Raw genomic sequence first — 11,279 nt, 5'->3', positions numbered from 1 at the left:
AGGTGGTCTTGAACACAACACTGTTTCTAGGGTTCTCTGTATGTCCTCTTCCTGTACAATCACTGAGCAAAATGCATGTTAATGCCTCAAAATAAAAAAAAGTCCAATCAAATACAAATACCACATAATATAAAATATAGAACATTTGATAAATGTAAAACAGTACTTATTTTTATTACTGCTAAAATTATTTAACATTAAAACATTAGTTATTTATTATTATTATTTAATTACATGGACTTAAAGGTACAGCATGTAACTTTTATAAAAAATACATGTTTTCTACATGTTTGTCTAAAACTGTCAGGCGTGCCGTGGTGGCGTAGGGGATACCGCGACCCATATTTGAAGACCTTGAGTCCTCGACGCGGACATCGTGGGTTCGACTCCCGGACCCGGCGACATTTGCCCCATGTCTTCCCCCTCTCCTTCCCCCTTCCTGTCAGCCTACTTTTGTATAAGGACACTAGAGACACTGGAGGGGTAACCCCCCCCCCCCAAAAAACGTCACCATGTTGTGACAGTATGAGACAGATAATCTGTGACAAGATCAATCTCCTCCAACTCCTCCCTGACCTACTGAAGAAACGCACTGACCAAAACCAACCAATCAGAGCCAGGAGGAGGGGCTTAGTGCTGTCAATCACTCTCATGTACTGGCTGCGCATTGTACTAACGGTGTAGAAACAATTTACTGTTACAGGAAAACCGTTTATCCACCATCATTAGTCTCCATGCTAACTCGCCTGAGCATTCACAACAGGCTGTGCTAGATCCAGCTTAGCAGAGAGCAAAGATGAGCATCGCCACACTGAGGGTGACTTACAGCAGTAAGTCCCTCCTATTGACTCTGATTGGTTGTTTCTAGTTAGCACTAGAAAAAGGCAGAGGAGCTCCACATTTTCACAGATTATCTGTCACAACATGGTGATAGTTTCAACAAATATGTAAACAACTGTTTTTTATAAGTTACATCCTGCAGCTTTAAAGGGTGAGTTTGGAGTTACTAAAGTTGGATTCTGTCAAGTTACCCTGGGTTACCACCAGCAGTAGAGAGAAGTCAGAACATCACAGGCTTGTTGAAAATGTAAGTAAATGATTGGAGTGGGAGAAGCTAACAACCAGTCAGACTTACTCAGGCTAGAACAACTCAAACTGAAACGGACCCTGGCTTCTCATTAGAAGGACTTTAAATGACAGGACTGGTTCGATGGAGGAATTTTTTTCTTTGTAAAAAATCTTCTTAAAATCTTTATAAATGTTGATACCAGTAACAGACTCATGCCTATTAACAAAAAATGTACAGTATGTCAAAAGAACAGTGATAAAAACAAGTGAAAAGAAGCAGAAGCTGGTAGTGGAGTCTTTTAAAATCAGAAGAGAGAATATTTATGCATGTTTGGCTTTAATTGAGTCGCGGGACAGGATGGATGGGAAACACTTGCAATAAAATGCAGTAGTTGCTCTAATACAAAGATTTTCCCTCTCTATTCTGTCTGTGAGGCAGGGCTGGGGGATATGAGGAAAATCTAATATCCTGATATATTTTTGCTATATCACGATACACGATATTCTTAAATGAGCTCCAATGTTATTTTAAACTAGACTCCATGCAAGTTCCCGCCCCCATTTCCCTGCTAGACTTAAATGTAAGCTCATATAAAACGGAATGCAGTGTTTTGCTATGAACTGTCTACACTATGACTAGATAACAAGGTGAGAAATAAGTTTTAACTAAGAAATAAAATAGCGAGGGAGAGGGAAGTAGGTCAGTTATGCTTGACTTTGACAAACTTAACATATAAATGTGGTGTGGAATAAGGTGTGTTTTGGTTCAGCTTAAAAATAAAAAAGGCGACCTACACAAACTGACAGATCATCAGTAAAGCAGGTGTTTAAATGATCTAATCAGTCACCGCTGTGTTAGCTTGACTAATAGCAGCGGCGGCTAATTTACCATAGCGATCACTTGTTAATAAAAGCAAAATACATATCCAAGTCTAAAAGCATAAAGCTATAATGAACTGAATGTTGTGTTCTATGTGGGGGAAATATTTGAGTGTTTTTGGTTCTGAATCCTGATACATAAAGTTGCGTTGTTGTAAGTTGCTATGGCAACGGGTCTACGCGTAGCGTAAAGCCGACAGAGAGCGAGAAAAAAAAGAATGAGTTCTTTTGAGTTATTTTTCCCATTCCATAGCACTAAATGAATCATACCTACGTCTCCAGGTTTCACTTTAACGGACTAATTCTACCGCGGCAGCGCGGCTATGAAAAAAGAAAAAGAAAAAAGAACAATCTGGACAAATCACTAATGCAGAATTACAGGCCGATCTCCAACCTCCCATTCATCAGCAAAGTTATTGAAAAAGCTGTGTAAACAATTAAATAGCTTCCTAACGATAACCAACCACTTTGACTCCTTCCAGTCTGGTTTTCGTGCTCACCACAGCACAGAGACCGCCCTCGTAAAAGTGTTCAATGACATCCATATAAATACGGACTGTGGGAGAACCACAGTGCTGGTTCTGTTGGACCTCAGTGCAGCTTTCGACACTGTTGACCATGACATATTACTGAATCAACTGGAGAGTTGGGTCGGACTCTCCGGTCCAGTGCTTAACTGGTTTGAATCTTACATAAAGAACAGGGATTTCTTTGTTTCAATTGAAAACTTTTCATCAAAGAGGTCAAGGGTCACATGTGGGGTACCCCAAGGTTCAATCCTAGGACCCCTTTTATTCAATATTTATATGCTCCCACTAGCTCAGGTTATAACAGAAAATAATATTAGCTACCATAACTACGCAGATAACTACATTACGATGTCACCAGGTGACTCAGAACCCATCCAATCACTGAACAGATGCTTAGAACAGATAAATGTGTGGATGTGCCAAAACTTTCTCCAGCTGAACAGAAACAAAACTGAAGTTATTATTTTTGGACCTAAAGAGGAACGATCTAGAGTCAATGCACAGCTTCAGTTATTACAACTGAAAACCAGTGATCAGCCCGAAACCTGGGAGTAGTGATGGACTCTGACCTGAACCTCCAGAGCCACATAAAGACAGTTACAAAGTCGGCCATCTATCACCTGAAGAACATTTCCAGGATTAAAGGACTTATGTCTCAGCCAGATCTAGAGAAACTTATTCATGCGTTCATCTTCAGTCGTATTGATTATTGCGACAGCATCTTCACAGGTCTGTCCAACAACTCAAACAGCTGCAGCTGATCCAGAACGCTGCTGCTCGCGTTCTCACTAAAATCAGAAAGATAGAGCACATAACACCAGTTTTAAAGTCCCTCCACTGGCTCCCTGTAGCTCAAAGAATAGACTTTAAAATACTGTTGTTAGTTTACAAATCACTGAATGGCTTAGCACCACAATACATCAAAGATCTGTTATTGTATCAACCTTCCAGACCTCTCAGGTCTTCTGGTTCTGGACTGCTCTGCATCCCCAGAACCAGAACCAAACGAGGAGAAGCAGCTTTCAGCATCTATGCACCACAAATTTGGAACAAACTTCCAGAAAACTGTAAAACAGCTGAAACACTGACTTCGTTTAAATCTCAACTAAAAAACCACCTGTTTAGGATTGTATTTGAAACGTAATCAATTACAAATTTAATGATGGAACTTTACTTAATGTCATGTTTTGATTGTTGATTCTATGTTGAAATTGCACAAAAATCCGTGAGGGACGACGGAGTCCCAGAGCGAAATTCCGTGAGAGGTGTACGGAGCCTGGTGCTGGAAGAAAAACGGCGAGTGACTGAGGGTCACTGCGCGTAACGGAAACCCTGTAAATTCTAGACACTAACAGGTACCATAGAATTGCACAAAAATCTGTGAGGGACGGCGGAGTCCCTGCTCGAAATTCCGTGAAAGAGGTGTACGGAGCCTGGTGCCAGAAGTGATGCATTCATAGGGTGTTGGATAAACCATATTCGCAGTGAATTTGACGGTTAAAGTTTATTTGAAAGACAATTTATACTCGATGGTTGCGATACAGCCATTTTAACTATCGTAAATAGAAAATATTGCGATACATGGAGTATACTCGAAACACCGCCCAGCCCTACTGTAAGGTTTTATGGTATTATGCACATTAATCCACTTCTATTTGAAAAAGAGAAAAAGTTTAATAACTTTTCCCTGAAAAACATGTTACATACATTTGAGACATGGATACAACTGGAATTTGCCTTTTTGCTCACCTACTACTCTTTCCTTGAATGCCTCACTCCAAGGACAGAAACTAAGATAGAAAACTGCAACAAGACACCCCATGATACTTTCAGTTTCCATGGTGATTTGAGTTATATTTAACAGAGTAACACAGGTTCCTCATCTTCCCCATCTCTCAAAGCGTGAGCTAAACCTCTGAATAGACCAATATAAATTCAAAATGACATTCACACTTTGTGTCTGTGTCTGAAGACGAAGTGAGGAAGACAAGCAGACAGCTGCAGCTTGGCTGAGCTGCAATGATTAGAAAATGTCTTTGTGTGGTTGGGGCAGAGCTCCTACCCACCACTTCCCTGTGTTTCAACTGGTGTGTGGGAAAACTTCATGGATGCAAAGCGTCCTTGTTCCTGTAATCCCTGTTTGTGAACGCCCCACTTGATGTTTCCTTCTGATCTGAACGATGTGCTTATCTTCCAATCCCACCATTTCTTTTTACCACAGTTCTTATTCTGGATAGTGTTACAACATCTCTCTACTAGTAAAATGAAAGCCATCTGGAAAGTTCAGTCAACAGATTTTATGCTCTCTAGATTGTTACATTCCCCTTTAGAAATAAAAACCCCAACAAAGATATTTGATTACTTTAAATCTGGCATAAGATTGCAGCCAGTAACAAAAGACTTTCAAAAGGCAAATAAAACCTCTGTGAAAAAAATCCCAACTAGCCAAAATTAGATTATTTCTGATGGCTGGCAGTTTAAGTTTAGCTCTGTAGCTATTTCCGGCAGCCCCTCTAAAGTTAAAGGGGTAGAATTAAGTCAAGTCAACTTTTCTGAAGTTTTTCTGAGTTTTACCACATGTTATAATGTTATTCTCTCATCAAAAACATGGAGTTCTTTGTTCTTCGTGCATGTTTGAGAAATCCTGTAGTCTCCGTGGCAACCAGTCAGCTGTGCAAAACGTGTGGACCGACACGGGTGGATGGTCAACAACTATTGTCCGTCCGTCCGTCCATCCATCCAATACATTATTCTTGTCTTACTAAATCAAAAATTCGATGCAGCCTAAAGTAATAATGATTAATACACAAACATGTAAAAAAAATAATAAAAAGAGTGGGTTGGTGAGGTTTCCATCATAAAATCTGTGTATGTCCATCGGTACAAGTGAAAGGTCGGAAAAAGCACCAGGTCCAGGACAACCAGCTCCTCCACCTAGGAGACTATGGAGTCTGATCCAAGCCAAACTGACCTTGCTCATGACCTTTCTATGACTCCTGAAGTGACAACTGGTATGAACACACACCTGACAGCTGCAGCATCTGTCTGCTTCTCTGATATCAGGATGAGGTCAACAGTGCATTTTCAAGAACATCCAACCCTCTCCTTCACTTCTTTTAACTTTTAAGAACAGCAGCTGAAGGAATCATCCTCACTTCCTCTGAAAGTATGCATCCATCCATCCATCCAATGAATTCTGGGTAGCAGAGGACAACTCAGGACATCAGGAGGGACTTCAACGGACAGCAGTGAGGAACGGAGAAAGCAGAAAAATGGGAAAATACTGGCAGACCAGTGATGCTGTTTCTCTGAAAAAATAAATTTGTTGCTAATTACAATATTTTGCATAATTTTGAATCTGAAGGATCTGAGTCTGAGCCTTCCTAATCCTCAACATCTGCTTCCTCATCTGGTTTGGCCTTTGCTGAGTTTTGGTGGTACAGCAGAGCATGTTATCACACCTACATTACAGCTACTGTTTCTACCACCCTGGAAATATTGATTCTGCACTTAATAAACTGGGGATTTGTTTAGCAAAAATTGTAAAACTTACTGTTAAACTGATTACTGAAATGCAGCCAGATCCAGTGTTTCCATAGATACACTGCAAGTTTAGTGCGCAAGTTTGGAAAATATGTTTGTTTTACTTCATGTGCCGTCCTTTGCTAAAATGTATTGCTTTTGTAAAGTCCCATCTAGGTAAGTTTCACTCTCAGGACTCTTTGCCTGTTAACACAAGCGGCTGTCAAAGATGACTTTTTATAGTTTAGGATGAATTTACAGCAGCTAAAAAAAAAAAAGTTGGAAGGACATTGTCCAGCTATCATTTGGTGACCTGCAGCTCTATTTCACTTGGGTTATGCAGCAGGACAATGATCTAAAGCAAAGCAGCATGTCGACCTTTGAATGGCTTCTGCTGCCTATTAAAACTCTAACTACTTCACTAGAGATGGAGTAGCATGACATTAAGTGACCTTTTATGCAGAAAGACTTCCCAATGTGTCTGAATTAAAACAATTTTGCAAAGAAGAGTGAGTCAAAATTCCATCACAGTGACATAAAACATTCCCTCCAGGAAGCTGTGATTGCAACTATTGATGCAAATTCACTTAACATTTGCAAATTTTGCACAGACTTGCAGTTTTCAGTGCAACTTTATTGCCAATCTGAGCAATCACCTTAACATTTTCTATACTTCCTTCTTTTCTGACCAATCAATGCAACTCGGCTGAATATTGACCAATCCTGTTGCCCCTTCTAATTTAACTTCCTGTTTCATAATGTCTCTTGAAAGCTGAACCTGCGAGATGAATCATGTGTGATACTAAATAATAAGTCACCTTTTTTTTTCTTCAAAAAAACTTTTAGAGATGCTCTGTATGATTTGTTATGCCTGTGTAAACAGTTCATGTTAACAATATGGATTCTTCGTTTGCACTTTGACCTCTCCTCTGAAACACTTAATGGCAGCTGTATCCTCCCAGGGTGGGACAACTAGTTATTAGGATCAGGGGGTTATTTAAAGGCTTGGTTTGGACAGTTCCCTTTAGATAATCTGTAACATTTAAGTGTGAGAAAAAAAAAAGCCAATTCTGTAAAGACGCAATTACTTTTTTATAGCACAGCAGGCGTTGGTGATCAGACATAAAAAGCTTGTCAGGCCTCATGAACCATGGCACAGGAGAAAAAAGACTATTGAACGAAATGTTTGGAGTGTAAGGCAGAATGTGAGGCAGAATGTGAGGCAGAATGTGAGGCAGAAAGTGAGGCAGAGTGTGAGGCAGAGTGTGAGGCAGAGTGTGAGGCAGTATCAAAAGGCAGTGGAAAAAATATGTAAACAGAAACAAACAATTGAAGAACAAGTAAATGCAATGAAATTTTTAACCACAGAATTCTTTATCATGTATCCTAACAGGCTCCACTGATCAGAGATAGGGTAGGGTTAGGGTTGAACACGTCTGAATCCAGGTCGGTGTGCAGAAACCCGGATAGCACGGCACTGCAGCCCTTGGTTGCATGGAACTCTGCCAGAGTTTTAGGGAAACCCATAACTATAGAACATTATCTGAATGAGGGGCAGAGCAGACAGCCAAAATGCCCCCCACTGGGCTGTTCTTCAGGACCGCCAGCATCTGAACACACTAAAACATAGGAGCCTGTAAACGTGGTGATGTCAGACGAGTGTAAAACATGTGCGGATTCCCCATGTTGCTGAACCATAAAGATGTGGCTGTTGGCCAGCTTTGCTGTTCTACACTAGGCTCACCTCCACCCAGCACCATTGGCTCCTCTACACTGTAAAATCTAATTAGTTCACCTTACTTAAAAAAATTATGCAAACTCATTGCCTCAAAAAATGTAAGCAAAATAAGATTCAGATTAGTGAGTAAAAAAGACTAATTTCATTTTAAGTAAGCAGAATTAATAACTTTAGTAGTACAATTAACAACAAAAAAAAAGATTTATGTAGCTTATTTGTCTTAACTTATTTTTTTATTTGTGTGGACTGCTTGATACAAATTTAACCTAGCTTAGAATAGCTAAATACCTACAACTTAAACTTACTCATTTTTCAAGTTCAAACCAATTTTCATGAATGGGTCCTTGTCCTTACTCACTCTCTCTATCCTCCAAACACCATTACGTTAGTTGGCTGTGGTGATATCCATAGTCATAGGTCGACACACAGTGGTAGTCCTGCCTTTGTTGGCGTCTAAAGTTAGCATAGTGCTAATAGCATAGCTTAAGATAAAATGATACATGGAGACTTGTTCTGATGTTCTTCTATGTGAATGCGCTCCTGTTCATGGAAGCACTGGGACTAGTGTCTCTTCATAAGTCAGATGAGATAAATTATTGGCTCCAGAAAAGAAAAAGTAAAGCATTTGCACTTGGATGCATGAGGTACTAAGTCAAAGTAATTTCCAGCACAGAAATAAAGCACAACTATCAAAAACTTACATTTTCTGAATTAATCCAGTTCAAGTTGGAGAGACTTTTCAACAACAAATTTCAAGTAATTGAGTAGTAATTTGATGAAGAATGACTTGAGTCAACTTCCTTTTTTCAATTAAATGCCATGTTTTCATTTACAGCGTAGCTCTGAAACACACATCAGTTACAATTAGTGTCCAGAGAACTGGTGCAATTCTGGATTATACTTACAGAGGTTCTAATCCACATAACATGCAATAAATAAATAAATCTCAGGCAGGCAACTTTAAGTGAAGTATCAAGCTGAGGTCACAGCTTAATTCACATTGGGCAAAAACAGCTGCACAGCTCCTGAGCATTTAACTCAGGGGACAGAAATAGACTGAAAAACATAGGCTGTGTCAGTGTTAGCAAGTCATCATTCCTATGAGTTTTGGGCCTGCAGCCATTTTTCCGAAAACTGTGCAGGGAAAATACCAAAATCTAAATGGGAGAAGATATCAGCTAAGTGGTGGAATTGAAGATAAAAAAAATGCTTATTTCTTTTGTTTGCTAAATTTAGACACAGACGTCGATTTCACCGAAATGATACCAGTTCAGTTCAGCCGAAATGATACCAGACATCTGCATATGTACCAAGGATAAAGTCCAAGTGAAATGTAATAAAAAAGAAAGTTGGTGAACTGAACACTGTCCTTCAATGGCAACAGATGAAAACCAATGCAAGAACTGAGGGACCTATGTTGATACATAGCAAATATATTTCCAAAACTGACAGAAAGTACTGATGGTTTTTAGAAATACTGTATTTAACAAAAAGAAAAGTGTTATTGTTGTGCAGTTGGTAGTCTGAGGTCCTTCTGCATGGAGTTTATGGGACTGTTGGGTTCATTGGCCTTTCTAAATCACCCTTAGGTATGAGTGTGTGTGGATGTGGATGTATGTGTGGCCCTGTATTTGATACAATGCACAGACCATTTTCCTAAGAAATGCTATACTATGGGGGCCAACTGCTCCTCATGGGGCCCAGGATTTGGGCCCCATAAGACAATGGATACAAATAATGGATCATCCATCGATTGATTAATCCATCTGTCAGCCATAATCTTCTGCTGATCTGGAGTTGGGATCTCTTCCCTGACCTGAAGAAGGCACTCCACCCTTTACCAGTTCAAGACCAAAGTCTCAGATTGAAAATGGACGAATTAAAACTATTATCTTTATCCCATTTCTCTCAATACCTATGCAAATTAAATTATGCTGTAAGAATAACTGGAAACAATCAGACAGTGGAACTGAAGAGTGAATAAAAGATCCCAAGCAGGTGGATTTTCACATGAAAATATCATTTATTTGGATTCCCTAAAAGGGAAAGGAGTAAATAGTGAAGAAAGAGGCAAAACCTTCCAACATCATCTGCTACATGACATTAAAACTCACCATTGTACTTTGACACCCTGACAGATAGGATTTCAAAACCAAGCAGAGCAAAGCCTTTTTATCAGACTTTCCACCTGGTCACATTCCTGTACTGGTGCTTCTTCAGGTCCAGTTCTTCTTCTGTGTTTTTACCAACGCAGGCAAACACAAATCGATGTTGTGTTAGCATCAACTCTGTGCTGGCCAAGAGCAAAGAGCCACTTCCATCAGCTCATGGAGGCAGGCTTTGAAGGACAACAGTCCAAAAAATACTGTGATGTCACGTTCACGAGTTAGCTCCAAAACAATAAAACCTAAGACAAAATGACCAGTGGGAGAACAGTAGCTCACTGTATCTTATGCTATCCTTCTGCTCTTTATGCCGATATCACCGCTATGTGGCAGAGGGAAGCTTTATTTGCAGTGATAGTTAGAAATACCCTTAAGAAAGTAGAACTATACCAAGCGCTCACACTGCTGCTAATACATCTGCATGTGGACAATCCGATCCACCACAGAAACTTTGCGGCAACATCAGGATGAACAAGCACAGAAAACCTTCTGATAACTGGATCCTCATGGAACGTGCTATAACTGGAAATGCTGGCAGTCCTTCAGCAATCTCTCGGGTAAGGGTCCACATTCTCGGCTGTTTTAGTAACGCCACGCTTACTGCTAATAAAACATATAGAATATCTCATCATTCGGCTTTTCTTTTAAAATGATAGTCCAACCCTGATTTACAGCAGCTTAACTCTCACTCACATACACACACTCACATTGGTATGCCATTCTAACATATACAGTTATTTGCAGCTTTTGGCAGGAAGGCTAGAAAACATAGAGTGGAACGCCGGTATTAGGGGCGTTAGGGACCACAACCATCTGCAAAAAGCTGAAAACCATGAACTTGAAACCCCCTCTACAAAAACTTATTCTGTTCCTATTACTGCCAAATTTAATAGTTTGAAAACCAAATATACTCTAATAAGGATCAATGCACACAGTGAAAATCATCTTAACATTAATCAGAATCCAACGTGTCTTACTAATCTCCCCCCCTTTGGGGTACAGCTATTAGCTCCAGTTTGTTTCTTAGAAAAAAGTTTATCAAAGATTATTTTAATTCCCATAAAATTCAACCTGTCTGTTAGTTTGTCTGTCTGTCTATCAAACCTACAATGACCACTGAAATTACTTGAAACTGATAAAAGTAATAATAGACAAATATTTACTGAAAATTAACCAATAAAAATCAGACACTGGTTTTGAATGTGGCCCAATAGAGTCATTTAAAAAACATAGTTCTTACTTCAGTGGAGATGTCGGTGACAGAAGAAATGAACATGAAAACTATTCCTCACTTTTAGGAACTGTGCACACTTTTTGCACACTTCCTAATGGTGATATTTTGGTGTTGAGATTTACTTTTATATTAAAACAAGAGTC

General features: G+C 39.6%; 1 protein-coding gene across 3 annotated transcripts in view; it reads right to left on the bottom strand.

Moving 5' to 3' along the window:
- Window positions 1–11,279, bottom strand: part of thrb (thyroid hormone receptor beta) — a 102,706-nt gene that overhangs the window by 40,100 nt on the left and 51,327 nt on the right. The gene's annotated exons all lie outside the window — the stretch shown is intronic.

Source organism: Xiphophorus hellerii, chromosome 13 (genome assembly GCF_003331165.1).
Source record: "Xiphophorus hellerii strain 12219 chromosome 13, Xiphophorus_hellerii-4.1, whole genome shotgun sequence".
In the NCBI taxonomy this organism is placed as follows: Eukaryota; Metazoa; Chordata; class Actinopteri; order Cyprinodontiformes; family Poeciliidae; genus Xiphophorus; species Xiphophorus hellerii.
Note: the sequence above shows the minus strand (reverse complement) of the source record. Positions and strands in the feature narration are given on the sequence as shown.